General features: G+C 39.8%; 1 long non-coding RNA gene across 8 annotated transcripts; it reads left to right on the top strand.

The window, feature by feature from the left end:
* The first annotated feature begins 626 nt into the window (after nucleotides 1-626).
* On the top strand, nucleotides 627-15,252 carry LOC123182752 (uncharacterized). 8 transcript variants are annotated; one of them, XR_006492317.1, is made up of 8 exons: nucleotides 627-950; nucleotides 2,925-3,038; nucleotides 3,154-11,270; nucleotides 11,454-11,534; nucleotides 11,720-11,806; nucleotides 12,255-12,354; nucleotides 12,651-13,519; nucleotides 14,757-15,252. It is a non-coding gene; the product is annotated as an uncharacterized lncRNA (long non-coding RNA). The 8 variants fall into 8 exon arrangements; XR_006492314.1 differs by having other exon boundaries at nucleotides 14,190-15,251; XR_006492313.1 differs by lacking the exon at nucleotides 14,757-15,252 and having other exon boundaries at nucleotides 3,154-3,492; nucleotides 11,107-11,270; nucleotides 12,651-13,911.
* The last annotated feature ends 969 nt before the right edge of the window (nucleotides 15,253-16,221 follow it).

Genomic DNA, 16,221 nt, shown 5'->3' with positions numbered 1-16,221 from the left:
CCCGGCCGGCCCCTTGGGCTCATGAACCGGGACGAATGCCCCCATGAGTTCCAGTTCGTACAGAACCGGGACTAATGGGTTGGCCAGGCTTGAATCAAAGCCCTGTTTTCTACTAGTGATAGATCGGGAACCCTAACATACATGCGAAACGGATGGATACGGTGAGCGAGACTAACATTTTACGGACACCTCCCACGCCCATCTCTACAATCTACGATGTGCACCACTCTAGGCCTCACTATTCAACTGACCGTCTTCGTGCTGCCTTGGTCTATCAATCAGCGCAAGGTAGGAGCTTCATATATATAGTCAACTAGTACACATTACAGTAGTCAATGCAAGGCCAGGAGGTTGTTGCAACTTGCAATAGCCAAACTGAAGTAGGCACGTGTGATGTGATCCTCCACATTAACACATCCGCCAACGTGAGGCAAAGGTGACCGTTGAATTGAAAGCAGCGGCTTCGTAAATCGCCATATGTCACTGTGTCCCAGCTTCCAAAGCCCATCCGTCTCTCCTATGGTGGACCAGGCCTACAAAAGTACGGGCCAGCCCCTCGCCCGGACACGTCAAGTTCGGCCCGCTCCGTGGACCCATCGCGCTCCCGCACGAGACAAGACGGACACGGACCGGGTAACGCTCCCAGATCACCGCCGCGTATCCCTAAAAAAAAAGACCGCCGCCGCGTAGCCTTTCGCCGCCGGGTTCGAAGGGGGAGCCGGGGCACGCAAGGCGGCCTATAGCCTAGAGAGAGACTGGTTCGGCGGGTGCGGGCCAGCGGCGCGGCAACGTCGTGGGTGGTGGGGCGGACGCGCATCTCTACGACGACCCGGACGCCGCCGCCATCCCGGCGCTCCTCGGCTCCCGCTTCGACGGCGATTAGGTCGACGCTCAAGCGCCTCCTCGCCCTCATCTCGCAGGGCTCCTACGTCGCCCACCTCTTCCAGCAGGTCCCGCTAGCGTCCTACTCCTCTCGTCCTTGATAGTCTGAATATTGTAGGAGTTGCACTCTGTTCTGCTGTTGAGGCATACATAGCATATGCCTGAATTGTACTTCCATTCACAGGGCATGATAGAAAGAAAGAAAGAAAGAAAAAAAGTGTCTCACAGTTTTGTTGAACCCCCTTAAGCAATTTGCACTTGTTTGTTATGATCCCTCTTCCAGCCAACAGTTATCATTGAGCGGACTCTGATGTTGTGGACACTTGCGTTTGACACTTGTGCACAATCTTGATTCTAGATGTGAGAATCCTATCGAACAGACATGATGCGTTTTTATTCAAGCAAACTATTTTGTTTGAGGAAGTCCGAAATCTGTATAATGCTTCTCCAGTGAAAAACTTCTGTTCGCGGTTCGCGTTCAGCTTAGTGCATTGAGTGAAAAACTCGACAAAATTAGATCATGGCTGTGGGTAATCGTCCTACTCACCTGAACAGACTTGATGCTTTGCACTCGGAGTTTAGAAATTAGAATGTGATGTTGCAATTTAGTTGTCTGAACCACATGCATTGTTTTTCTAGCGAGGAAACTGCACTTGTCCCCAGTATAGGAGGGAGACTGATGGCTAACTACTGAGTATTCATTAGGGTGAGATAGTATACCTCACAAGATGTAACCAGTGCACCGTGCTTGCATGTTGTGTGCAATAATATAGGTAGCATATATGACTTTGGTATGATAACTCACTAGCTCAGTTCTCACATACTGAACTAGAAAGAATTTATGAGCGTCAGTAAGCTCATCACCTCAGATATATGCCAGTCTTATCTGAACTGAATCGACAAGAGTCTTATACACTTTGGGGGGGGGGGGGGGGGATATTTTTCTTACAAAAGAGGAGAATAATCTTTGATATGGTACTGTATAGCGTAAGGACGATGTTTGCATCACAATCTTGTTATAATTTTAGTTGTTTGGATGCAATGGGCATAGGATTGGAATAATATGAACATCTTAGAACATCTCTAGCAGATTCCCTAAACTTTAATCCCTATAATTGACATTTTGTTCACGGAATTCATTGAACACTTTGCCCGCAAGCACGCCGCACACACACATTGAGCTAAATCCACCGCACACACATTGAACTTGATAAATCCATCATGCATACATTGAAAAAAACCTTTGGCAGCTTTCCATTATGAACCGAAACCAACTAATTCAAACCATCATATAGATTCCGGCGAACTAAACCATTGACATGGTTGCTGCTGTTGTCCGTACCCCACAAATCAAACTCAACCCAAGTCAAAAGCTAGCGTCTCTAGTTTCTCATAAAATCTACATGGAACTTATACATATACATACTACACAGCTGGCTCTCACCCGTCATCCTCTCCCTTTTCTCTCTCTCGCCGCGAAGTGGGCCTTAGCTGTCGAGTACTGCTATGCGATCCATGTGATTTAGCGATATATTTAGGAAGCTGTGGAAGAAAATAGCCCGCCTAGGCGAAGCTTAACCTTACTAGGATCTAGGCAACAAGAAAACGCCTAGCAATTCCTTTATCGTCGCTAGGAAGTTTAGATCTCCATATAATGAGCTCCAATATTATTACATGCTTAGAAGGATGGCTAGTAGAGTTTGTTGATAATTCTGGCTAATATATTTTGTGTAGATGATCAATAGTATGCATAGTTTGATTCTGCTATATCACGTAATATTTTAATCAATGTCTCGTGGAACTGGCCCCTGTCTGCTAGATGCAACAAATGACATGCAAAAGGGGGTAACATACTGCATTGATGATTGTCTATCGGCAAAGAGCCAAATATTTGATTATCTCATGTAGTACATAGATGATGTGATTTCCAAGCGTTATTTGTTACTTATGTACTGTTTTATGTTGTCCACATGAAGGTTGTTCTTCTCACTCAACAGATCTGCAGCTATTAGTAATATAATGAGTTGCTGTTTTGTTTCTAGGCCATGGTTCTTCCATCCTACCATTATCTTCTGAAACACACATCAGTATTCTTCATACGGTGGTGGATACCAGAGTGGTAGTACAACAAAAGACATTGATATCCCAAATGGAAGGTATGTTACTTGGGAGTTTACTCGTTTGGTTTTTGCATTCTTGCAGTTGATACAAGGTTGCATGAAGTGCAATTTTTTTGCTCTGCTAACTGATAATGTTCGTAACTTCTTTTAGGTTGGTGTTATCATTGCAAATGCTGGAGAAACTATAAAGCTTATCCAACTTCAATCAGGGGCAAAGATCCAAGTAACGAGGGAGATGGATGTTCAACCCGGGTTAGAGACAAGATTGGTTGATCTTTCGTGCACTCCTGACCACCTGACCAGATAAGCAGAGCTGTGATATCCTTTTTATCGTCTCGACTTCACATTAGTTGTGCATCCATTTATTCAACCATGCTTGTCATGTGACCTTTTGTAGGCTGATGCTGGCCCATATGGCACTATCTCTAATTGGAAGTACAATGCACCTCAACCTAGTGTTGAGCAATTCCAGATGCAAATTGCTAACAAGGTAAACTGGGTCCTTTCTTGACGAGATAGTCAAAGATGTTCGGTGGATTATGAAAATTTATGTCTAGTAAATGAGCATGGTGGTTATTATATTGGTGGATAAATAGATCTTTAATAAACTTGAAGCAATTTGGATTTAGTTAGGCGATTATGATCTTGAACCAAATTTCATGGTGGATTACGAGATTTTGATGCATTCATTTAGTTCATTGCGATCTTGAGGAGATAGTCAAAGATGTTCGGTGGATTAATTAATCTTGGACAATTTGGATTTTGTTAGGAGGTTGTGATATTGAACCGTACTTCATGATGGATTATGAGATTTTAGGTCGATTTAGTTATGTGATTTAATCTTGAGAAGATAGTAAAAATGTTCGGCGGATTATGAGATTTTAGGTATGATAGATGTGCATGGTGATTATTATATTGGTGGATAAATAGATCTTTAATATTGTTTGGAACATTTTGGATTTAGTTAAGTGATTGTGATCTTAAACCAAATTTCACGATGGATTATGAGTTTTTGGTTGGATTTAGTTAGGTGATTGTGATCTTGACAAGCTAGTAAAAGATGTTCGGTGGATTATGTGAATTTAGGTCTGGTAGGTGAGCATGGTGGTTATTATATTGGTGAATAAGTAAATTTTTAATAAACTTGAGAAAAATTGGATTTAGTTAGACGATTGTGATCTCGAACCAAATTTCATGGTGGAATACGAGATTTTAGATGGATTTAGTCAATTGATTGTGACCCTGAGGAGATACTCAAAGATATTCGATGGATTAATTAATCTGAACAATTTGGATTTAGTTAGGCTATTGTGATATTTAACCGAATTTCGCAATGATTTATGTGATTTCAGGTGGATTTAGTTAAGTAATTATGATCTTGGGAAGATGGCCAAAAATGTTCGATGGATTTTAAGATTTTAGGTCTAATATGTGAGCATGGTGACTAATATTGGTGGATAAACAAACCTTCAATTTAGTTTGAAACAATTTGAATTTAGTTAGGTGATTGTGAGCTTTTAACCAAATTCACGGTGGATTTTGATGTTTGGGTTGGATTTAGTTAGGTGATTGTGATCTTGACGAGATAGTCAAAGATGTTCGATGGATTATGTGAGAATTTATGTCTAGTAGTGTGCATGGTGGTTATTATATTGGTGGATAAATGGATTTTTAGTAAACTTGGAGCATGGTGGTTATTATATTGGTGATTTATTTGATTGTAGGTGGATTTAGTTAGGTGATTGTGTCTTTAGAAGATAGTCAAAATGTGCGGTGGATTATGAGATTTTAGGTATGATAAATGGGCATGGTGATTATTATATTGGTGCATAAATAGATCTTTAATTTAGTTTGGAACAATTTGGATTTAGTTAGGTGATTATGATTTTTCAACCAAATTCATGGTGGAATTTGTGGTTTTGTTGGATTTAGTTAGCTAGGTGACGGTGATCTTGATGAGATAGTCAATGATGTTTTGTGAATTATGTTAATTTAGGTCTAGTAAGTGAGAATGGTGATTGTTATATTGGTGAATAAATGGTCTTTAGTAAACATGGAGCAATTTGGATTTAGTTAGGCGATTGTGATCTTGAACAAATTTCATGGTCGATTACGAGATTTGGATTTAGTTAGTAGATTGTGATCTTGGGTAGATGTCAAAGATGTTTGGTGGATTAGTTGATCTTGAACAATTTTGATTAATGAGATTGTGATATTGAACCAAATTTCTCGGTGATTTATGAGATTTTGGTTGGACTTACTTAGGTGATTGTGTCTTCAGAAGATAGTCAAAGATGTTTGGTGGATTATGATATTTTAGTTCTAATAGATGAGGATGGTAATTATTATATTGGTGGATAAACAGATATTTAATTTAGTTTGGAACAATTTGGATTTAGTTAGTTGATTGTGATCTTTTGATCAAAATTTACGATAGATTTTGAGGTTTTGGTTGGACTTAGTTAAGGTGATTGGGATCTTGACGAGCTAGTAAAAGATGTTAAGTAGATTATGTGAATTTAGGTCTAGTAGGTGAGCATGTTGGTTATTATATTGGCGGATAAATAAACTTTTAGAAACTTGGAAAAATTGGGATTTAGTTAGGCGATTGTGATCTTGAACCAAATTTTATGGTGGATTATGAGATTTTTGATTGATTAGTTTGTTGATTGTGATCTTGAGAAGATAGTAAAAAATGTTCGGTGTATTAATTAATCTTGAACAATTTAGATTTAGTTGGGTGATTGTGATATTAAACCAAATTGTGTCTTGAGAAGATAGTCAAAGATGTTTGGTGGATTATGAGAAGATAGTAAAAGATGTTTGGTGGATTATGAGATTTTAGGTCTAATAGATGAGCATGGTGATTATTATATTGGTGGATAAACAAATATGTAATTCAATCTGGAACAATTTGGATTCAGTTAGGTGATTGTGATTTTAATGAGCTAGTAAAAGATGTTCGGTGGCTTATGTGAATTCTGATCTAGTAGGTGAGCATGTTGACTGTTATATTGTGTCACGACCTGACTCCGGTAGGATTTCGCCGGCGTCGTGCTACATCAACTATGACGAGTGGAATTAAAATCGGGAGAAGAGAGGAAACAAAGGTAGAAGAAAGCAACAAGATAGAATAGACAGAAAATGAGAGGCTAGAGTTCAATATCAAATTTTCGATAAGTTTCCCTCCTCGGGACCTTGCTTATAACACGTAGGCTTACATGACGCGATTACACGACCCGTTGGCCCAACAGCTCACTCGCTCACAGCCCCGCAGGCCCACACTTCATTTGAGTTTTCCCTCGTCTGCTTTACGCCTTCGTCATGTTCCCTTTACGTCTTCGGGTTAGCGAAGCCACCATCGCCAATGCCTCAGGAAATGACATATTGGTAGAGAAGTGGATCTTTAGTAAACACAGAGCAATTTGGAATTAGTTAGGCGATTGTGATCTTGAACAAATTTCATGGTGGATTACGAGATTTTCAATAGATTTTGTTGATTGTGATCTTGAGGAGGTAGTCAAAGATGTTCGGTGGATTAATTAATCTTGTACAATTTGGATTTAGTTAGGTGATTGTGATATTGAACCAAATTTCTCTATGATTTATGAGATTTTAGTTGGATTTAGTTAGGTGATTGTGTCTTGAGAAGATAATCAAAGATTTTTGGTGGATTATGAGATTTTAGGTCTAATAGACGAGCATGATGATTATTATATTGGTGGATAAAAATATTTAATTTAGTTCGGTGATTGTGATCTTTTAACCTAATTTTATGATGGACTATAAAGTTTTGGTTGGATTTAGTTATGTGATTGTGATTTTGACGAGCTAGTAAAAGATGTTTGGTGGATTATGTGAATTTCGGTATAGTAGGTGAGCATGTTGATTATTATATTGGTGGATAGAGATGAGGGCCACACAAGTGACTCAAGGCGATGATGCCACTACTGAAAATAATTGGTAAACAAGGCAACATAGGTGGAGAGACTGGGGGTAGTGGCAGCAGATGGACTTGATCCAGCATCCCACATGCCTGTGCACCCTTCATTCCCCCCGATCCGGCTTGGTGTCCTTGTCCTGTTTGCGGATTTTGTGTCACGCACTTGATTAAGCATCCAACTTTCTCCTACTGTGCGCCCTTAGCCTTGACGATAGGTAGCGCCGTGTTCTCGGGCCCGTCCCGTGGGTAAAATCCAGGTATGTGCCGATTGTTTGAGCTCTTGCTCGCCATCGGTGGTGCTTGAGCGTGCGGTTATGGTGTCACGCAGCAAGGGAACACGGGATGTGGGATCAAGACAGCACACATAGCAACCCGCCACCAGGCAACGGATGCCCATCCGGACTTACAGGGTGCGGAGGTGGACACAAAGGTGGATGTTGAGCTCCATACCAGTCTCAAAAGTGTGCTCATCAGTAAGAGCAGCACGAGCAAGAAGATCCTGGATATACTTCTCTTAGGAAATAAAGAAGCCATTAGAGGTGAAAGAAACCTCAATCTCAAGGAAGTAGCGACTTTAAACATGGAGCAATTTGGAATTAGTTAGGCGATTGTGATCTTGAACAAATTTCATGGTGGATTACGAGATTTTCAATAGATTTTGTTGATTGTGATCTTGAGGAAGTAGTCAAAGATGTTCGGTGGATTAATTAATCTTGTACAATTTGGATTTAGTTAGGTGAATGTGATATTGAACCAAATTTCTCTATGATTTATGAGATTTTAGTTGGATTTAGTTAGGTGATTGTGTCTTGAGAAGATAATCAAAGATTTTTGGTGGATTATGAGATTTTAGGTCTAATAGACGAGCATGGTGATTATTATATTGGTGGATAAACATATTTAATTTAGTTCAGTGATTGTGATCTTTTAACCTAATTTTATGATGGATTGTAAAGTTTTGGTTGGATTTACTTATGTGATTGTGATTTTGACGAGCTAGTAAAAGATGTTTGGTTGATTATGTGAATTTAGGTCTAGTAGGTGAGCATGTTGATCATTATATTGGTGGATAGAGATGAGGGCCACACAAGTGACTCAAGGCGATGATGCCACTACTGAAAATAATTGGTAAACAAGGCAACATAGGTGGAGAGACTGGGGGTAGTGGCAGCAGATGGACTTGATCCAGCATCCCACGTGCCTGTCCACCCTTCGTTCCCCGCTGATCCGGCTTGGTGTCCTTGTCCTGTTTGCGGATTTTGTGTCACGCACTTGATTAAGCATCCCATGTTCTCCTACTGTGCGCTCTTAGCCTTGACGATAGGTAGCGATGTGTTCTCGGGCCTGTCCCGTGGGTAAAATCCAGGTATGCGCCGATTGTCTCAGCTCTTGCTCGCCATCGGTGGTGCTTGAGTGTGCGGTTATGGTGTCACGCAGCAAGGGAACACGGGATGTGGGATCAAGACAGCACACATAGCAACCCGCCACCAGGCAACGGATGCCCATCCAGACTTATAGGGAGCGGAGGTGAACACAAAGGTGGATGTTGAGCTCCATAGCAGTCTCAAAAGTGTGCTCATCAGTAAGAGCAGCATGAGCAAGAAGATCCTGGATATACTTCTCTTAGGAAATAAAGAAGCCATTAGAGGTGAAAGAAACCTCAATCTCAAGGAAGTAGCGACTTTAAACATGAAGCAATTTGGATTTGGTTAGGCGATTGTCATCTTGAACAAATTTCATGGTGGATTGTGAGATTTTTCAATGGATTTTGTTGATTGTGATCTTGAGGACATAGTCAAAGATGTTCGGTGGATTAATTAATCTTTAACTCTGTGATTTATGAGATTTTAGTTGGATTTAGTTAGGTGATTGTGTCTTGAGTGTGCGGTTATGGTGTCACGCAGCAAGGGAACACGGGATGTGGGATCAAGACATCACACGTAGCAACCCGCCACCAGGCAACGGATGCCCATCCGGACTTACAAGGAGCGGAGGTGGACACAAAGGTGGATGTTGAGCTTCATAGTAGTCTCAACAATGTACTCATCAGTAAGAGCAGCACAAGCAAGATCTTGGATATACTTCTCTTAGGAAATAAAGAAGCCATTAGAGGTAGAAGAAACCTCAATCTCAAGGAAGTAGGGACTTTAAAATGGAGCAATTTGGAATTAGTTAGGCGATTGTGATCTTGAACAAATTTCACGGTGGATTACAAGATTTTCAATGGATTTTGTTGATTGTGATCTTGAGGATATAGTCAAAGATGTTCGGTGGATTAATTAATCTTTAACTCCATAATTTATGAGATTTTAGTTGGATTTAGTAGTGATTGTGTCTTGAGATGATAATCAAAGATGTTTCGTGGATTATGAGATTTTAGGTCTAGTAGATGAGCATGGTGATTATTATATTGGTGGATAAACAAATATTTAATTTAGTTTGGAAAAATTTGGATTTAGTAGGTCATTGTGATCTTTTAACCTAATTTTATGGTGGATTATAAGGTTTTGGTTGGATTTAGTTAGTTTATTGTGATTTTGACGAGCTAGTAAAAGATGTTCGATGGATTATGTGAATTTAGGTCTAGTAGGTGAGCATGTTGATCATTATATTAGTGGATAAATGACTCTTTAATAAATTTGAAACAATTTGGATTTAGTTAGGCAATTGTGGTCTTGAACCAAATTTTATGGTGGATTATGAGATTTTTTATGGATTAGTTAGTTGATTGTGGTCTTGAGGATATAGTCTAAGATGTTTGGTGGATTAATTAATGTTGAACAATTTGGATTTAGTTAGGTGGTTGTGATACTTAATCGAATTTCACGCTGGATTATGAGATTTTAGGTGGATTTAGTTAAGTGATTGTGTCTCGAAAATATATACAAAGATGTTTGCTCGACTATGAGATTTTAGGTTTAGTAGATGAGAATGGTGATTATTATATTGGTAGATAAACAAATCTTTAATTCAGTTTGGAACAATTTTGATTTAGTCAGGTGATTGTTATTTTTCAACCAAATTCATGGTGCATTTTGAGGTTTTGTTGGATGTAGTTAGGTGACTGTGATCTTGACGAGATAGTTAAAGATGTTTGATGAATTATGTTAATTTAGGTCTAGTAAGTGAGCATGGTGGTTATTATATTGATGGATAAATGGATCTTTAGTAAACATGTTTGGATGTAGTTAGGCGATTGTGATCTTGAACAAATTTCACGGTGAGTACGAGATTTTCAATAGATTTACTTAGTGAATTGTGAGCTTGGGGGGATGTCAAAGATGTTCGGTGGATTATTAGTTAGGTGATTGTGATATTGAACCAGATTTCTTGGTGATTTATGAGATTTTAGTTGGATTTAGTTAAAATTTCTTGGTGATTTATGAGATTTTAGTTGGATTTAGTTAGGTGATTGTGTCTTGAGATGCTAATCAAAGATGTTTAGTGGATTATGAGATTTTAGGTCTAGTAGATGAGCATGGTGATTACTATATTGGTGAATGAACAAATATTTAATTTAGTTTGAAACAATTTGGATTTAGTTAGGTGATTGTGATCTTTTGACCAATTTTTATGGTGGATTATGAGCTTTTGGTTGGATTTAGTTAGTTGATTGGGATCTTGACGAGCTAGAAAAAGATGTTCGGTAGATTATATGAATTTAGGTCTAGTAGGTGAGCATGTTGGTTATTTTATTGATGGATAAATAAATTTTTAATAAACTTGGAAAATTTTGAATATAGTTAGGCGATTGTGATCTTGAACCAAATTTTATGGTGGATTATGAGATTTTTGATGGATTAGTTAGTTGATTGTGATCTTGAGGATATAGTCAAAGATGTTCGTCTCATTAATTAATCTTGAACAATTTGGATTTAGTTAGATGATTGTGATATTGAACCAAATTTCTTTGTGATTTATGAGGTTGTAGTTGGATTTAGTTTGGTGGTTGTGCCTAGAAGATAGTCAAAGATGTTTGGTGGATGATTATGAGATTTTAGGTCTAATAGATGAGCATGGTGATTATTATATTGGTGGATAAATGAATCTTTAATAAATTTGAAAGAATTTGGATTTAGTTAGGTGACTGTGATCTTGAATCAAACTTTATGGTGGATTGTGAGATTTAATTCGGCTGCGCTCCCCCTCTTCGTCGAGGAGCATGCGCAGTGCGGTGGTGTGGCTGCTCGTGCGGTGGGGTCAGAAGTTGGGGCGCCGACACCTGCAGCTTGTGCACAATGGCGACTCCACGTATCTCCTGCGCCCCGGAACCCTCTCCTTCCCGGCACAGCAGGAGCAGGAGCAAGGATGCCGAGGCGGTTAAGGTTTTGCCTCCACCTCCTTTCTCTCCCCTGCTCTCACTCTTGTCTCCCTTTTTTGTCTCATTCTGCAGCTTCATTCAAGCATATATTTGAAATTGCTAGGTATTCCAGGTAGTTAGCTTATTATGGACTACACCTTTATTTGATGTTAGAACTCTGATACTAATTTATGTTATTGTTGCGTAGGTGAATGGTGCTTTAGCTTCAATGACTAATTTTATTGCTAAATATTTTTCTCACTGGAAGTGTCAAAGAATACACAACTTGGTATGGAGAAGTTTTCTTATGGGGAAATAAAGATTCTTGTATGCAGAACTATTTGGGCTCTCGCAGCCTGTATCAGTTGGTTTTAGTTCTCAGATTTTTACTTTGCCTTTTTTGACAATTTTTTTTTTATGTATATGAATCTGAGATCTGGATCTCAAGTTCATAGCTTTTCTTTTCATCTGCAGTCGCGAGGAAGAGTAGGAAGATCAGGCGGAGAGGGTTTCACATACCTCTTCTACATTGACAAGTCTTTGCTTTCCAGGATTGCCATGGTGAGCTGCTGCTGTAATGCTTTGATTTTCTTTTGTTTTGTCACTTTTTAAAACTTTGTTCTCTTATTCTGATGCTATGATTTGTGATGGCTAGATGAGACTTGTGGTGAAAAGTCTCCTTTATTTTGTTTACCTACAGATCTTGAATGTGCGATTGATAATTTTGCTGGATAGGTTAGAAATCTAAATAATAGACATTTTAAAAGATGTATTGTTAAACATGGAAAGCCAAGAAAGATATATAGCTTACTTGCAGTGTTGTTTGATCCATCGCTCTGCGGCAGGCTCACTGATAGACTTGAAGTATGCCTAATCTTGGACTGAATTTATTGCCTATTGTTGGCGTGTTTCTTTTATTCTATATTTAGGGGGTTCTAAGCTGTTGAATTAGGAAGCATACAGTTTATCCCTTGATCTGCTTCAGTCTGTTGGCTGATATTCCGCACAGCGACAGGAGACTTGCTGGCTTCAAGAAGGATAAGAAGCAGCTGGGCACTGAGATTCACCACAAATACATCTATGAAGGTCATGTTGCTGACTACATGAAGGTGAGTTGGATCCATTGCCCTCGTGGTATTATAATGCCATTTCTTCACTCCCTAGGCCTATCGTTGTTGTATACATGAATTCTTTTTGGAAGATATATCTGGGGCTGATTCACCCATATAAAGTATCCTAAAGCAGTGTACTTTGTTCTTATTTCTGAAGCAGCTTACTGAATCTTGTTTTAACTGATGCCCTACCTTCTCCGCTCTCCTTCTCCCCACCCTTCTCTCATCACCACTTGTCAATCCTTTCTTCCAGATCTCTATTTTCTCTCATGCACTCCCCTGCTGGTGAACAGAGAGGGACGAATCCGGCCACCAGCGCAAAAGATCAGGGTGGATCCAAGCCATCACCGCCTCTCCTTTACTGCCTTGGATGATGGCCACCTCCCAGGTGCAGTCAATGTGGAGGCCAAAATCGAAATTGCGAAAGAGAAGTGATGCCTCCTCTTCTGTGCTGCTGCATCATGGCGCCCCTCTGGTGGCTTGCCTACTTTCAGAACGAAGAGGTGGCGGCAGGTGGAGGAGGGAGCATGACGCTGGGCAGGACGCGGTGGATCACAACCAGGTGATAATTGGGTGGGAGCAAAAAGGAGAGCAGGCAATGACCCTCTTCAAATTTGGCTTCGGTAAGGAGAGCAGGCAATGACGCTCTTTCAGTTTGGCGTCGGTAAGGCCAGAATGACAGGCCTAAGCTCCTGGTGATATCCTACTCCACTCAGTTTCTTCTTCTTCCATGCCTACACAGCTCTATCTTTTCTTAGTTTAAACCCGTCTAAATTTCTGTCATATAAAATCTTATGAAACAATGTGCTACTATTATTATTACTGAACTATGTCAATCTGTTTCTTTTTTGAAGTGGGAAGGGATGAATTGAACAAGGAGGAAGGACAACGTGTTTGTTCTTCAACCATTTCCCTCTGAAACCTAGCTTAGGATTGTCCCCTGTTAAGTGTGTGGTTTTACCTGCTACTAAATTAGTCATGCACACATGTTTTCAATCTTCGACTGTTTCTTGCCTCTGAAACCCAAGTTAGGACTGTCCCTTGTTAAGTGTGTGCTTGTACCTGCTGCTAAATTAATAATGCACTTTCATTTTGGTTGCAGAAAATTGGGGGAAATCATGGCTAGTGCATATGTGAACTTGGCCTCCGGTCATTTAGTCAGGTTTCTGGTTTTGCTTGGGAGAGTATCATGTGTTTCCCATTTGTTTATTTAAATAATTTGCATCTAATTCTCGTGAACTAAATCGTGCTTGGGAGAGTAGCATGTGTTTCCCAGCAAGCTTGTTGCTTGCTTGTTTTAGATTATTGATTTAGTTACATATACATAGTCCTTTTGGACGGTTGGCTTGGCTGTTTGGATCTGTTTTTATGCAGAGAAAACTGTATTCCAATCATAAAACTGATACAACGGGCACACTAATATGACTGCTGTACTTTGAAATCGACCATTTGATTATTCGGGAGATATGTATCAAAAGAAGGAAAAAATGTGTGAACCATTTGATCGCTGGGTAGATGTGTCAAGGAAATAAAACAGACAACATGTTTGTTCCTTTGGATATATGCTGTCAAACAGAAAATTCTTTTAATTTATTGGGGCGAAAGGATTGTTGTTTGAGTTATAAGTCTTAGCTACCTCTGCTCGCTTTCGATGTTCAGTTCACTAATTCCCTGCTCTTTCCTTAATTTCTCCCTTCAAGATTATGCTTCACCGTCAACTATCTGCTGTAGAAGAACACGAGATGTGTGTCAAGCATGAGCTGGTGTTCTATTTTTGTAGGACGTAAAATTTGCAGATCTGTGCTGATTGTTTGTTGAAACCAAAATTGCAGCATCGATTGGCTTAGCTGCGCAAGTCCATTGCTTACAAGGTGATCTTGATGAGGGGAAACAAGGGTGAACTATGAAGTTTCATGTTCCAGGATGTGATCTTCTGAAGATGATTGATGTGCTGCAGTCTGGCGTTTGGCATTTTGGCTTGGTCTATGAAGACTACAGATTTCTGTGGAAGATCAAAATACCTCCTAAAATCAGAATGTTCCTTTGGTTGGTGCTGTGGGAAAGCATTTTAACTAGAGGGTGAAAAATGTGAACAGATTGTCTTTTCTGTGGCCATAAAGACTCGATAAATCATCTGTTTTGCTAAGTACATTTGGAATGTGATCCAGTGTAGTCTGCGGGTTGAATGTAGATTCGCAGATGCAAAAGCCTGTTTTAATGGATGGCTTAAAGGGATGCACTCCCAGAGGAGAGAAGTATATACAGTGGGTGTAGCAGCTGTTCTCTGGGGGATTTGGAAAGCGAGGAACTTGGCGTGCTTTAATCATAAATGGCCTGTTGATCCGTCTGTTGTTATGTTTCGAGTGGCCTATTGGATTACTGACTGGAGTGTCTTGCAGGTGTCGGAGGACACAAAACCATCACTTCTGGAGCAAGTCGCGGCTGAAGTTTATGGCGCCAAAAGAAGCTGGGCGATGGGAGCTGATGCTGGGATTGTGATGTCTTAGGATTGTGTTCGGGCTGCGTTCATTTTCTTTGTTAGTGTTCATGTTGTGTCTCCGTCCTTGTTAGACTTCCCCGGTTATCTGCATGTTGCTGGAGTTAATTTCCTAGGCTGTTGTTCAGCTAGGGGTCTATCTTCTCCCTTGGGTCAGTTCGATCTCAGGGTGTGGAGTCGCTTTTGTGTGGCGGGTGGTTGTAAAGAATGATTTGGTTTCTTTAAATGAAATCGGGGGAAGCCCCTTTAAAAAGAAAAAGAAAAAAGAATTAAAGAACAGTTAGCTTGTTTTAGCTTCCACCCCTTTAGATGGTGTGGGAGTGCTTGTAACCTGACTGGTTAGCCGAGTAGATCTGTGCTGACAGAGACACACTATAGGTTTGCAATGATGCTGGCGTGAGGACATCATAATTAAGCTTCCATCTCATATGCTAGGTGTGGAAGCGTTTGCAATCCCAGTGTGGCTTGCCATCGTGTAAATATATGAACGCAAGAGCCAAATCTGTGGGAGCTTGAGTTTGTTTGCGGCCTACATATTACTGTGTCGTTTGAATGACATATTACTGTGTCGTTTGAATGACATATTAGGCCCTGTACAATGGGAGATGCTTAGTGGAGGTGCTTAGAGAAATAAACCAGACTTTTCTTAAGCACCGGTGCTTATTTGTACAGGATAAACGCTGAACTAAGCGTCTCTTCTGTACAAATAGGCACCGGTGCTTCAGAAAAACCCGGTTTATTTTTCTAAGCATCTCTCTAAGCTCCTCCCATTGTACAAGGCCTGTGTGCCAACGAGCAATGAAATGACATGTGCACCAATCGTGGGCCGTTAGCCACTACACAGTCAACGCTAACTGCACATCAAGGTGCAAAACACTATAAGAACACACAACAATGTTGACATTTATAAACCATTTTTTGAAAATTCCAAGTAGTTTGGAAAAGTGCAGACGTTTTGTAATTCTGATTTAAAAATGAAACTCAAACAAATTTTGCAAACCCTGAACAGTTTTCAAAAATGCGAACAAATTTTCAAGAAATTAATACTTTCTGAAAAAACGAACAAATTACAGAAAATACGTACATTTTTTAACAAAAATGGAAAAGAGGAGCATTTTCTTAATTCAGAACAACAAAAAATTCAAACACAATTTTTTTAAATGCGAAGAAATTTTGTATTTTATGCTTTTTTGGAAATGCGAACAAAATTTGGAACATGGGAATATATTTTGAAATTGTGAACAAAATTTTGAAACCGCAAACATTTTTCTAAAGTGGTGAAGAAATTTTGAAAACGTGAACATTTTTTGAAATTCGTGAACATTCTGACACATGAACAATTTTCTAAAATTGTGAGCAAATTTGAA

Source organism: Triticum aestivum, chromosome 1D, assembly GCF_018294505.1.
Source record: "Triticum aestivum cultivar Chinese Spring chromosome 1D, IWGSC CS RefSeq v2.1, whole genome shotgun sequence".
NCBI classification, from domain to species: domain Eukaryota; kingdom Viridiplantae; phylum Streptophyta; class Magnoliopsida; order Poales; family Poaceae; genus Triticum; species Triticum aestivum.
Note: the sequence above shows the minus strand (reverse complement) of the source record. Positions and strands in the feature narration are given on the sequence as shown.